Consider the following 12,470-nt stretch of genomic DNA (forward strand, 5'->3'; position numbering starts at 1 on the left):
CCACTGCACTCCAGTCTGGGTGACAGAGTGAGACTCCAACTCAAAAAAAAAAAGAATTTGAAGTTAGAATATAGATAGATCACTTCTTGATTGACTTCAAATAATATGGTATTTTGTCCTTGAAAACTATATTATAGACTTACTTCTAAAGTCAAAGATTTCCATAGACCTTTCCACAGAACTTACTCCTAAAATGGAGAATTTAATATGAACTTTATATAGAGGAAAAAATTATCACAAACAAAATACCTCACATGCACTACAGTACTTAAATGATTGTCAACAAGACAGCTGAAGCACATACAGGGTTATATGGCAAGAAATCCATAGACCTTAGTTTAAAACTCTGGGAAAAAAAATACTTGCTGCTGCCAGATAGCAGATGCTTTTGCTTTCTTCTGGAATCTTAGGTAGGTTAATTGGAAATCAACTTTAACAGGTTTAAACTTCAGTGTATTTGAGAATATTAACTCAACAGACAATGAGAAAGTTTGTGCAATCCCAAACAGGGTTCATTTTTTATACTGGTACAAGTTATAGGTCAAACCATATAGTTTTTTTTATTTTTGTGGTTGAAATTTAAAAGTATAAATTATATCAATAACGTACTAATATGGCATCGTAACCACTTTTTTCATTCATGTATTCAAGAATTATTTGCTAAACATCTACTAAGGCACTCTGTGTATTGTAGGGTTATAATAGGGTCCACCATATAATCTTGCCTTCATAGAGGTTGCAATGTGTTTGCAAAGTCAGATACTATCCAAATAATCTGTGTTGGACAAATAATCATATAAGTAATAGCATGAAATTGCAGATGGAACAAGAGTGCCTGGATCATGGGATGGTCATTACGTCGTCAAAGACAGAAAGCAAGCCTACTGGAAGGAAGAGTTAGCTTATGAGGTAGCCCCAAAGCGAAGAGAGCCTGGCCAGTTGAAGAGATTTTAAGACAAGGTGCCTGAAGGGGAGAAAAGAAAGTGAGGGGGAGGTAGATGTAAACTGGGCCTAGGATTAGGAAGGTAGGTAGGAGCCTAATAATGAAGACTGATTCAAACTGATTCTGAACTTTTCACCTGGTTCTAATAGGGTCAGTGGCAAGGTTAGGCCTGAGTGATGAGAAGGTGCCTCTGGCTGCTGGTGATAAGAGAGAGACCAATGGATGCAGAGAGACCACTATGAAGCCAGAATGTTGGATACCTTAGATATGAAGACAGCTTGGCTCAAGGTGTCCAAAGTACAAAGAAATAAGCACACAATCAAGAGACAGCTAAGAAGCAAATGTAAGAGGGCTTCAGATCTTCTGCGTCAAATATATTTGAGTCTAAAAATAATTTCTTCCAAGATAATCTGTGCATCTCTTTGTTGTTTCTTCATTGGTAGTGGTGGTGATGGTGTTGTGAGTCCCATGGCTAGACAGTGAAGGACATCAGAATATGCTAACCAAAAATATGCCTCTTTGGCGGAAGGATTATTTTGTGAAACTGCAGACACAGGAGAAGCTCTGAAAACATAGTAGAAGTTAATCTTTTGTAAGAGAAATTTGCATCTATAAAGGAAATCTACATTTGTAAAGGTGTCTCCCTCATGGAAGAGAAGGAGGACAGAATCACTAGAAATTCTTAAGGTTGGAGAAGGTACCAACTTAAATTTGCATAACAAACTTTAGCCTGGTTTATCATACTTTCCTTGGATACTTCTCCATTGCTGGCCTTCCCCACAACTTTGTTTCAGCAGATGATAGTATTTAAACCTGAACTTAAAGCCACCTCTTACTCAATTTTCCCTGGATATCACCTATGTATACAAGTATGCTTGTTAGTAAACTTGTTTGGTTTTCTCTTGTTAATCTGTCTTTTGTTACAAGGGTCTGCCTCAGATAAGAACTCAGAAAGAGGAAAGGAAAAATTAGTTTTTCTCCCCTACAGCTGTAATACAGCTAAAGAAATCATGGCTAAGACACTAATCTTTATGTAAATAACAACATCTGCCAGCTCCAGTGTTGCCCTCAGTTATAAACACCAAGTAGAGAAATCAGTGATTTTCAATTTTTAGTCATAGGATCTTTTTTTCCATAAGAATGTCCAATACAAATGAAAAACCCTGTTGTTCTTAAAGAAGGAATGGAATTAACTCTCTAACCACTCTCCCCAGAGCTGAAAAACTCCCCTAGCGGCCTGAGGAATCCTTAGGGTTCCAATGTGAACAGTTTGCCAAGCACTGCACACAAAGTCGAACATTCTACATGTTTTCAGTAGAATGAATGTAAAGATTATAAATTGTTTGGCTGGAGAGTGTCTGTAAGATGTTATTACAAATGGAATGCTTTGTTGCTTAGATACTTTTACATGCTGTGTTTTTAAATGTAGAATCAAGTTATTGTTCTCAGTACCAAAGCCAGGGTTTGTCTGCCTAGAAGAAGCAAGATGGGCTTTTTTGCTCTTGCTTTAATTCAAAGGTCCACAGAGCCACAGTACCTGCAGTAATTCTACTTCTGCAAACCATGCAGAGCCAAACACAGAATTGAAAGTATGAACCTGAATACTATTTCTATAAATCCTGCAATAAATCCCGAGATTGTGAACCCTGTCTCAGGTAAAAGAAAGTAGGAGGTGGCAAAGTTTGGAAGGTGGCACAGAAACTACCAAAGACAAGTTCTGAAACATACCTCTTGACAAGAATTTGCCATGTGCTGAATACTACATTAAGAAGCAACATGAAAAAGCAGATGGCAGCTTCCAGTTATTTTATAAATACAATCATGTACCAAATAACGATGTTTTGGTTAACAACAGATCTCATATACAATGATAGTCCCATAAGAGTATAATATTGTATTTTTACTGTATCTTTTCTATATTTGGATATGTTTATTTTATTTTATTTTTTTGAGTTGGAGTCTCACACTCTGTCACCCAGGCTGGAGGGCAGTGGCATGCTCGCGGCCACCGCAGCCTTGACCTGCTGGGCTCCGGGGATCCTTCCGCCTCAGCCTTCCGAGTAGCTGGAACTACAAGTGCGCGCTACCACACCCGGCTAATTTTTTGAGTTACTGTAGAAATGAGGTCTCGCCAAGTTGCCCAGGCGGGTCTGAAACCCGCGGGCTCAGGCAATCCACTCACCTCAGTCTCCCAAAGTGCAGGATTACAGGCTGAGCCACCGAGCCCGGCTTGGATATGTTTAGATACACAAATATTGCTGTGTTACAATTGCCTGCAGTATTATTCAGTACAGTCACGTTATGTGAAGGTCTATATCCTAGGAGCAATAAGCTATAACAGATAGCCTAGGTATGTAGTAGGCTTGTACCATCTAGGTTTGTGTAAGGTAAGTACCTCCTATGGTGTTCACACAATGACAAAATCACCTATCAGTGCATTTCTCAGAATGCATCCCCAACATTAAGTGATGCATGATTGTATCATGTAGCCAAGAAACAGGGATTCATCAACTTAGAAGTCACAGCAATGCAGAGTGGCCAAGCACAAACTACACAGCATGGTGGTCCACCACAAATGGAACCAGAATCTAATGCACATCATGAGAAGAATCAGCACCCCAAATTCAGATGGACAAGAGCACACAACACACGCCTCTTAGTAACTGATTCTGTAAAAAACTCAAAAACCAAAATCAACAAGAGTAAAACATCTCCTTAAACAGGAGAAGAAAAATAAAACTGCATGCATATTATTTTTTGCCAAAACTTTTTATTTTGAAAATTTTCAAACTTGCAAAATAATTTAAAGAATAAATCATGAATACAGGTATACGCCTTCACTTAGGTTTACTGATTGTTTACATGTTTGCCACACTTTCTTGCTCTTTCTTTCTCTCTCAAGACCTTCCACTTTCCTTCCAAAGGAAAACCATTGGAAGGTTCTAATGGGGCCAGTGCCAAGGTTAGGCCTGGGTATTGAGAAGGTGCCTCTGGCTGCTGGTGATAGGAGACAGACCTTGGTAGGATGCAGAGAGACCACTAGGAAAATGAAATGTTGGACACCCAAGAGAAAAAGATAGCTTGGCTCAAGGTATCCGAAGTACAGTCTTCAGAGAGAGAAAGAGAGAGAGAGAGAGAAAGAGAGGGGTGTGTGTGTGTGTGTGTGTGTGTGTGTGTGTGTGTGTGTGTGTGCATATTTTTTCTATATCAGTACATTAAGAAAGGATAAGGAATGTATTTGTATTTGTGTATCACAATGTTTTACAGTAAGTTGCATAGATTACAATACTCTACCCACTAAATACTTCAGCACAGGTCTCCTAGAATAAGGCTATTTTCCTTCATTACTACATTACCATGATCACAACTGTGAAGACAAACATTGATTCAACAAACTCATCTCCTAGACAGTCCCCAAATAATTATACCAATTGTTTCTTTGGTCCAATCCTGAGTTCAGTTATTATTGCTATATTTCTTAGTCTTTTGAAACCTGGAACAGTCCTCCAACCTTTCTTTTTCATGACACTGACTTTTTTTAATGAACCCACATCTTAAAACAATTCACTATATTATGTATTTGTCTGTTGTTTCCTTGTGATCTGATTCATGTTGAACAATTTTGTCAGGACTACTACATAGGTGGTGTGTCCTTACAACTTCATATCAAAAGGTACATGAGGACCATCTTCTCTTACTCAAATTCCTTTCTAAATGACTTGGGGATTCACGCCTTACAACCCCTAAAATGTCATTAAACATATTTTTTTTTGGACATGGTATATTGTGACTTACTTTCCATCCTGATGGTAGCATGGCATCACATAACAGATACTTGAATCTCTTATCTTAACTTAGGCATCCCTATCTACTGACTCCCAGTCATTAGACAAAGCTTACTTCTTTCAACAAGTTGGTAAATAAAGACTCCCTAAACTCATCTATGACTTATAAGCCCCAGCTTTGATATAGCCCACCTTTTGAGGCTGAACCAGTGTATACTTTCCATGAACTGATTTATGATTTTACCTACATTTTCTATTTCTCTGAACCAAACTATAACCCCTCCTCTGCCTTGGATGAATTTTCTTGGGACCTCTTGAGACTGTTTCCATGGGTTGTGGTCGCTCATGTAAGCGCGGAACAAATGCTTCAGTCTCTTTAGATATTCTGGCAGAATTTAGTTTTTCTATTGTCATACATGGCACCAGATACCCTGTTACTGGTTAAGGCTACAACTTTCAGATTGCTTCATTTCTGCTCACCAGTTACCGCTTAACTTTGTCTCCTCTATTTTCAAATTTTTTTTGAGATGCACACACAGTAAAAATTTTTATGGTTGGAATTAATATCTTGACACCAAAACGTGCTTCTTATTCATGGATATTTGCTGCCATAAATTAGCTTTATTAAGGATTATAGTCCACTTGAAAAACCTTTTCATCACCATCAAAAGATTTTTAAAAATCACTAACCATCCTAGTATATGTTTTAGAGAATTAAGCCAAGAGACTTCTGTCAGGTTTCTTTCAATAAAATGACATTTCATAAAAAGAAAATTTCCTTTTTTGTTTCATAATAGAAGTATATTGAAATATAACTAAACCTTTTCTTTGGTGGGGAACAGATCAGGAAAACCAGAGACAAGATAAAAGTATTTTCCTGATTATCTCCAAAGCCCTCATCCACTTAAGGAGAGGGAAAGAGTTTAATATGCTGTATTCAAGAACCCTGAATTCTGAATTGTAAAGCACATTAAAATGCCTTGGAGAGGATGGCTTTATGTTGGTAAGATAGAATGGATATTGTTATGAGGTATTTAGGAACAGATATTTTAGCCCCCCTGAAAGAACCCCACTTTACATCAGAACATTAAAAAAGGATAATGAATGCTGTATTAGTTTATCATGAATTAATCATGAGCCTTTTCAGCCGCATACTTTTAATTAGCTACCCAGTCTGTCAATTTTTTCAGAGCTCTGCTAGCTGGGTCTAAAGAATGTCAATCTCCCTTGTAGACCAAAATGACAAAAAAAAAAAAAGTACTTAAAGCATTTCCCTGCAAAATGTACAGTTGTTTTTCAAAGGGATAAAATAATAAAACTCTACTTAGCAGGTGCTGAAGGTGTTGAGAGCTAGGTCAGAAATCAAAGACAGCTCGTGTATTATCAATGGCTTTAGAAAATAAATTATTCTTTAAAACACCTGAAAAGTTTGTTTCTGAAACAGAAAAAAGGAACACATGATCCTTTTAGAGAAAAAAAAATACAGAAATCACAATAGAAAATGAATCTGTTAAGCTGCTCAGTATTAGGAATGAATATAAACTGAGACTTTAAGCCTCCACGAATGCTCCTTCCAGACCAAGAATCCTATGCTGTGAGGTATAAATTTAATAGAAAAAAATCCTAAAAGGTCATTGTCTTTTTGTTTTCTTTAATTCTTATTCGAACTCAGTTCCCTCAAAGTAAAAGACCATTGAATATTCTAGGAAAAAAGAGAAGATAATGTTAGTCTCTTGTTCCACAGAGCAGGGTTTCTCACCCTCAGCACTGTTGACATTTGGGATTTGTGAGGCGCTGTCCTGTGCACTGCAGGGTGGTTAGTAGAATCCCTGGCCTCTATCCACTACCTACCCCACAGTTGTGACAGCCAGAAGTGTTTCCAAATGTTTCCAAATTCTATCTGGAGGGCAAAGTCTCCCCTGACACAGAACTGATACCATCAGTAACCCCTTAGTCCCACTGCATGTTGAAGATCATTAAACCGCCCTGCAAGCCTCTTTCAGTTCTATCACCCTGACTGGAAAAATTGTTCAGGCCTTCATTATATTTTTTCCCAAAACAAAGGTCATGTCGTACTTTTTACAATCACCCTATGAAACTGTCCTTTTCATCACTTATTTATTTATTATTATTTTTCATTTTTATGTTTGTTTTTTTTTTGAGTAGGAGTCTCACTCTGTTGCCCAGGCTGGAGTTCGGTGGCACACTCACGGCCACCACAGCCTAGGCCTGCTGGGCTCAGGCGATCCTTCTGCCTCAGCCTTCCAAGTAGCTGGAATCATAGGCATGCGCCACCATGCCCAGCTAATTTTTTTGATTTATTGTAGAGACAAGGTCTCACCAAGTTGCCCAGGCTGGTCTCGAACCCCTAGACTCAGACAATCCTTTTGCCTCCGCCTCCCAAAGTGCTGGGATTACAGGTGTGAGTCACCATGGCTGGCTTTTCATTACTTTTTACAGAGGAGGAAATCAAGGCTCAACGAGATGAAACGGACTCCTGAGAACACGCAGCCAGCAGGAAGTGAGCTGGGAACCAAAGCCCCAAGCTCTCTGACCCTGGGGCATAGATCCATGCTTGAGAGCCTTTACATACTGACTTGATTAAGATATCTCCTCTGAAAACATCTTGTTGACAATTTCTCTGAGCCTGCTGTTACAGGGACCATACCATGCTCTGAATGGCCCATTGTTGCCCACATTGATGCCTTGATGGCAAAGCATCATACGAGTGCAGTTCTGTTCACGAGAAGAGTACAAAATAGAGATATGAACATGCAGGGGTTTTTTAAAAGTATGCTTCTCTCATCCCACCTGCAAGACCTTTACCACACACACAGTCACCTTGCATTAGTGAAAGGTACTCTTCCCGCAAGGAGGGTCACCATTTTGACTCTCAGTTCTCACCTCTGCAGGGAGAGACCCTCTTCCTGCATGGAGGGACCCTACCAAGACACTCAGGTGTTTCATTAGAAAAGCATTCGAAAACAACCATGAGCCTTCCCACTGTTCCACAAGTTTGTATTTTTGCTGATTCAACTAGGGCCACCTCAAACATTTAAGAAATGCATTAAATCCTGTATAAAACTCCATTCCTGCAATTCCTCTAGATTTCCCACATGACATGCCACATGCTTGTGCTATCAGATTGTACATGCTGCCCTCATTGTCCCAGTAGTTTTTCTCTGGAAAAATATATTTGCCCCACCAATGCCCCCCTTTGGTTAATGTGACTTTTCATTGGAAAGTCCCGAATGAAAGGGATGGCTGGGCTAGATCCACACTCATATTATCCCTGCAATATCAGAATGTCCCAAATAATATTATCAAGGTCACCACACTTCCATTTGACTGAGAAAACACAATCCAGCTGGGTCATATGTTGTGAGTGGCCAGTGCTGTTTTCAGAGTAAGGGTACACACACACACACACACACACACACACACACACACACACACACACACACCTTTTATACTTACACTATTAATAATTTAAGGCAATCTTGAGTGACTGTCTCCAGAAGATCTGGTTACTAAGATGACGATGTGCAGATTCAGTGGCAGAGGGACCCTCAGCAGAGACAAGCTGGGTGCATGAGGCTCTGCCTGTGAAGGCATTGAAAAGAAGAATAAGCATATGCTGAATACCCATATGTTGAAATACTTAAATAACATGAACTCTTTCTCAAGTATAGGCTTCCACTTCCAGCACCTTTATCTTCGCACCCTCTGCTTAACTCCTAGCCATCCTCAGGTCTTGGCTTACTGCCACTGCCTCAAAGGAGCCCCCCACAATTATCCAATAGGAAGTAGGTTTCTCTATTGCTGATTATCATAGCACCTTCTCCCGATAGCAATTATCACTACTTGCAATTATCTATCTATCTATCTATCTATCTATCTGTCATCTATCTATGTGATAGTTGTCCTCCCCACAGGCTCCATGGACCAAGAAGGTAGAGGCCACATCTCATTTGTTCACCATGGCAAATACTCAAAAAATATTTTCTGAATAGCACTAGGGTCACACAAGGGATGGCCATGACGCAAATCTGTACTGACATCTTTTTCATTGTGAACTAATAATGTTATATGTTTAAATGTTCAAAAAAATAATATTTTGTGATACACGAAAAGTGTATGAGACTCTAATTTCAGTATCTGTAGATAAAGTGTATGGAAACACAACTATGTCCTCTCACTTGGGTATTATCCATGGCTGCTTTTGTGCTACTGTATCAGAGTTGAGTAGCTGTGACAGAAACTATTTGGCCTGAAAAGATGGAAATATTTACTATCTAGCCCTTTGCAGAAATAGTTTTTCAACCTCTGATATAGAACCCTAGACATGAATCAAAAGTGAGCTCAGAAGAAAGTCAAGAAGATAGCTTTGAACCTACTGAAGACTTTTCTTTTTATTGACATTTAGACAAAAACTAGTAGTCTTGAACAATTTATTAATGTATAAATCTACTGTTTAGGCTTTAATATATGAAGTATAATCCCACTTGGTAAAAAATATTCACAACAGAACATCACATTAGAGAAAAATTACTATTCTATAGATTTTTGTAAATGTAGATTTTGCTTTATTAAAGTTAAGCTTCTAGCAACAATTTCTTAGGTTCAATCAGTGTCTCAGAAATGTTATATATATATTTTTTCCCCAGAGATGGCATTTGAAACAGTAATCAATCTTCTAGCATGGCTTTTCATGTTAGATTCCTGTTGAAATGGAATAGTGTGCTGTCAACATTGATCCTTAACCTCCCACAGCAGGAACGACAAAACCATTGGGCAGGGTCATCTCTTCTATTCATTCACCATGACATCACCAGGCAAGACTACGATTGCATAGATGTGGGTTTGAACAACTGGGTGACTCTCCTTGTGAGATAAGAAAGATCCAAATCATCATTGTCTTTTTTTGTCCACATCTTTTATTTCTAGAAAATAGATTGTAAGGTATCAGCATGGAACTCCTTTGACCCATACTTGATGTTCTGTGCTTATTACCCCCAGTGAGTAATGAAGAAGAAATACATCTGAAGGGATTAAGTCACAATGCCTATCATAGTGGTACTGCCACTAAGAGCCTACACCTAGAGAATGAAACAGAACAATAGAAAATCTGCAGGCACACACTCAGAGGATATTTTTCTAAGTACTTTTAGAAAGGCTTTCACTCAGGAGCAATTTTACCCCACGAGAACATTCAGAAATATCTAAAAACATTTTTGATTGTCACAACCAGAGGGATGCTAATAGAATTCAGTAGGTAGAGAATAGGGATGCTGCTAAATATCCTATGATGCACAAGACAGTTCCCACCACAAAGAACTATCCAGCCCACCCTCACCTACAACCAACAAAGAACGATCTGGCCTCAAATGTCAATAGTACCAAGATGTAGGAACTCTGTGTTAGACTATTCATCTAATACTCATTAAAGTGACTTTGACCACAGATATAGGCATATAAGTTTGGGGACAGATGGAGTAGCACATAATTTATTCAAACAATTATGTACAGTAATGATTTATGGTGACTCCTCTATTACTATTACAAGTTATATGAAAATAAGTCTCTTTAGATAAAATATATAATCCAAACTATAGTCACGGAGCAAGAAGACGAAAGAAGATGAAGAGGTTAAGTCTGCTTTATTGTAAGGAACTCACGTTCCAATTTGTGTGTGAGTTCAAAAATAATAAGCACGTGTCAATATCCCTTCATGTTTCTGTTTATCTATATTATTCACCACTGTCATTGACTTGACCATTTTTTTCATCATTGTCAGCCCCTCTCCAAATGAGATTTCAGTTGTAGAATACTGAAAATGATAGCGATGTACAGACGGCACTGGAGTCTGCCATTCTTTGCCCATGATTTCAAGACATAAACAGCCCTGAAAAAAAAACAATTTTTGTAATTTCCGTATTTTATTCAGCAGCAAAACCCAAACTGAACTGATCTGAGGCATTCATTCTTGCCTCAGCTCACCAGCCTCGGCTGATTGCCTGTAATGTATTGCTTTGGTGTGACTTCAGGTTTAATTGCACTGTGAAAATGTCCAAACGAGTTAAAGACATGCTATATGTAACAATGAGAAGAAGAGAAAGTATTTATCCTTAGCAATAGCCCAGGAAGTATAGTTATTTTTTTCCCAGGTGTTCTGGGTTTGCTGGGGGTCAGAGGCCCTAGAAGAAGGTGTTGGGCCTTGGTGGTGAAGCGTGGAGTTTGCTGGTGATGCAGGACCCGGTGGGGCAGCAGTGGAAACTTGATCTTGGAGTTGTGGAACTGCTTGACCACCAGCCGGCGACACTTGCTGGCAGCAATCTCCTTTACTTTCATGATCTAGATGGAATGGGCACGGGTGTAGTGTCCGGAGCCCTTGTATAAGTAGCACTGGGTGACAGCAACTGTAGTAGTCAGGTCGCAATACTCACAGTGCATGTTGTGGGTGCCACTGTACGAGTCGTAGAGCAACCAGATGCCGAAATTCTTCACCCGCAGGGGGGACTTTTTGAACACCTGCCGGGAGTAGACAATCTCCGCTGTGGACTTCTTCACGTTCTTCAGCTGGGACACAAAGTACCAGAAGCGGGACTTGGCTTGGGGCAAAGATGAGCATGCGGTACAGCAGGGGCGTGTAGCACTTGGGGTTGGGCAGGCAATGCCCCACCACCTTGTACTCCCACAGTACCTTCATGTACTCCCAAGGCCTTCATGGCGCCCTCTCCATGCTCACTGCCACCCGCAAAAGGAAGTGAAAGTATAGTTACTAAGGAAGGTTGATTGTAATATAGAAAGATGGTAAGGAAATAGAAAGGGAAGTTGCTGAAATTTGATTGATTGGTTTGCCATCAGGCGACCAGTCATCTCAGTTTGCTCCAAACCAATGGGTTCCAGTTTTCAAACTGTGACAGTCCCAGGCAAACTAGGATTAGTTGGTCACCTATTTACTCATGAAAGTGTCCAGAATATTCCATGTTAAAGGTTAACACAGAAGGCAAATGTGAATATTTATTTAAAAGATTGACTGAAGGAATTGAAGGAGCTAAATGGAAATCCAAGGTGAAAAAGTGTATTTTGAAGACTACGAAATAGAATATGGTGTTGACAAATTTGCATGGAGAACGTCTTTGGTGAATGTGGTAGTGTAAGCCCAGATCTCAAATGAAGACCAAGGTCTTCTTCCTCAGCTGCTGTTTAGCTACTTACGTCTTTGGAAATTGACCTCAGCCAATGAGACCTGTCTTTTCCAAGGGGATGAGATCTCCTTGCCTAAAGGTGGGACAACTGTGAGGGATGTTCTCGGCTCCAGACCTCCCTCTGAAATGTACTGAGGTCTCTGTTGCGACAGCTTGGCAGCTCATCTTCTCCCTCAGCCTCATCCTCCTTTCCTTACTCCCCTACAAGGGTTGAGTCTAAGAACATATCCCCAGAAAACTCCTGAGCACAGTTCTCATCTCAGACTCTATTTCCTGAGACTCAATATAAGATAATATCTGAGTTTAGAAATTTAAAAAGAAACTTCAGTCCTGAACAATGCTACTCAATATAATGCTGCTCAAATAGCTCCATCTTACTACTAAGTTATAATCCTACAGAATCCCTAACAAAGTTCAATGGGAGAGAGTTTTGCCAGTTCTGATTGACAGTCCTCGGGCGAGTCAATGCTTCAGGCAAACACAAGATAAGAGTTGTCAGTGATTGGAAGAAGCAAATATCCACCATGATGG

General features: G+C 39.5%; 1 protein-coding gene and 1 pseudogene across 1 annotated transcript in view; both read right to left on the reverse strand.

The window, feature by feature from the left end:
* Positions 1 to 8,238, reverse strand: part of STS (steroid sulfatase) — a 175,833-nt gene extending 167,595 nt beyond the window's left edge. Inside the window, exon 1 of the mRNA XM_008059069.2 lies at positions 8,206 to 8,238. The gene's annotated coding sequence lies outside the window, so the exon portion shown is untranslated. The remainder of the gene's footprint in view (positions 1 to 8,205) is intronic.
* Positions 8,239 to 10,925: 2,687 nt separating this feature from the next.
* LOC103261436 lies at positions 10,926 to 11,437 on the reverse strand (annotated as a pseudogene).
* Positions 11,438 to 12,470: the final 1,033 nt, after the last annotated feature.

Source organism: Carlito syrichta, unplaced genomic scaffold (assembly GCF_000164805.1).
Source record: "Carlito syrichta isolate Samal-C Ts95f unplaced genomic scaffold, Tarsius_syrichta-2.0.1 Scaffold303684, whole genome shotgun sequence".
Lineage (NCBI taxonomy): Eukaryota > Metazoa > Chordata > Mammalia > Primates > Tarsiidae > Carlito > Carlito syrichta.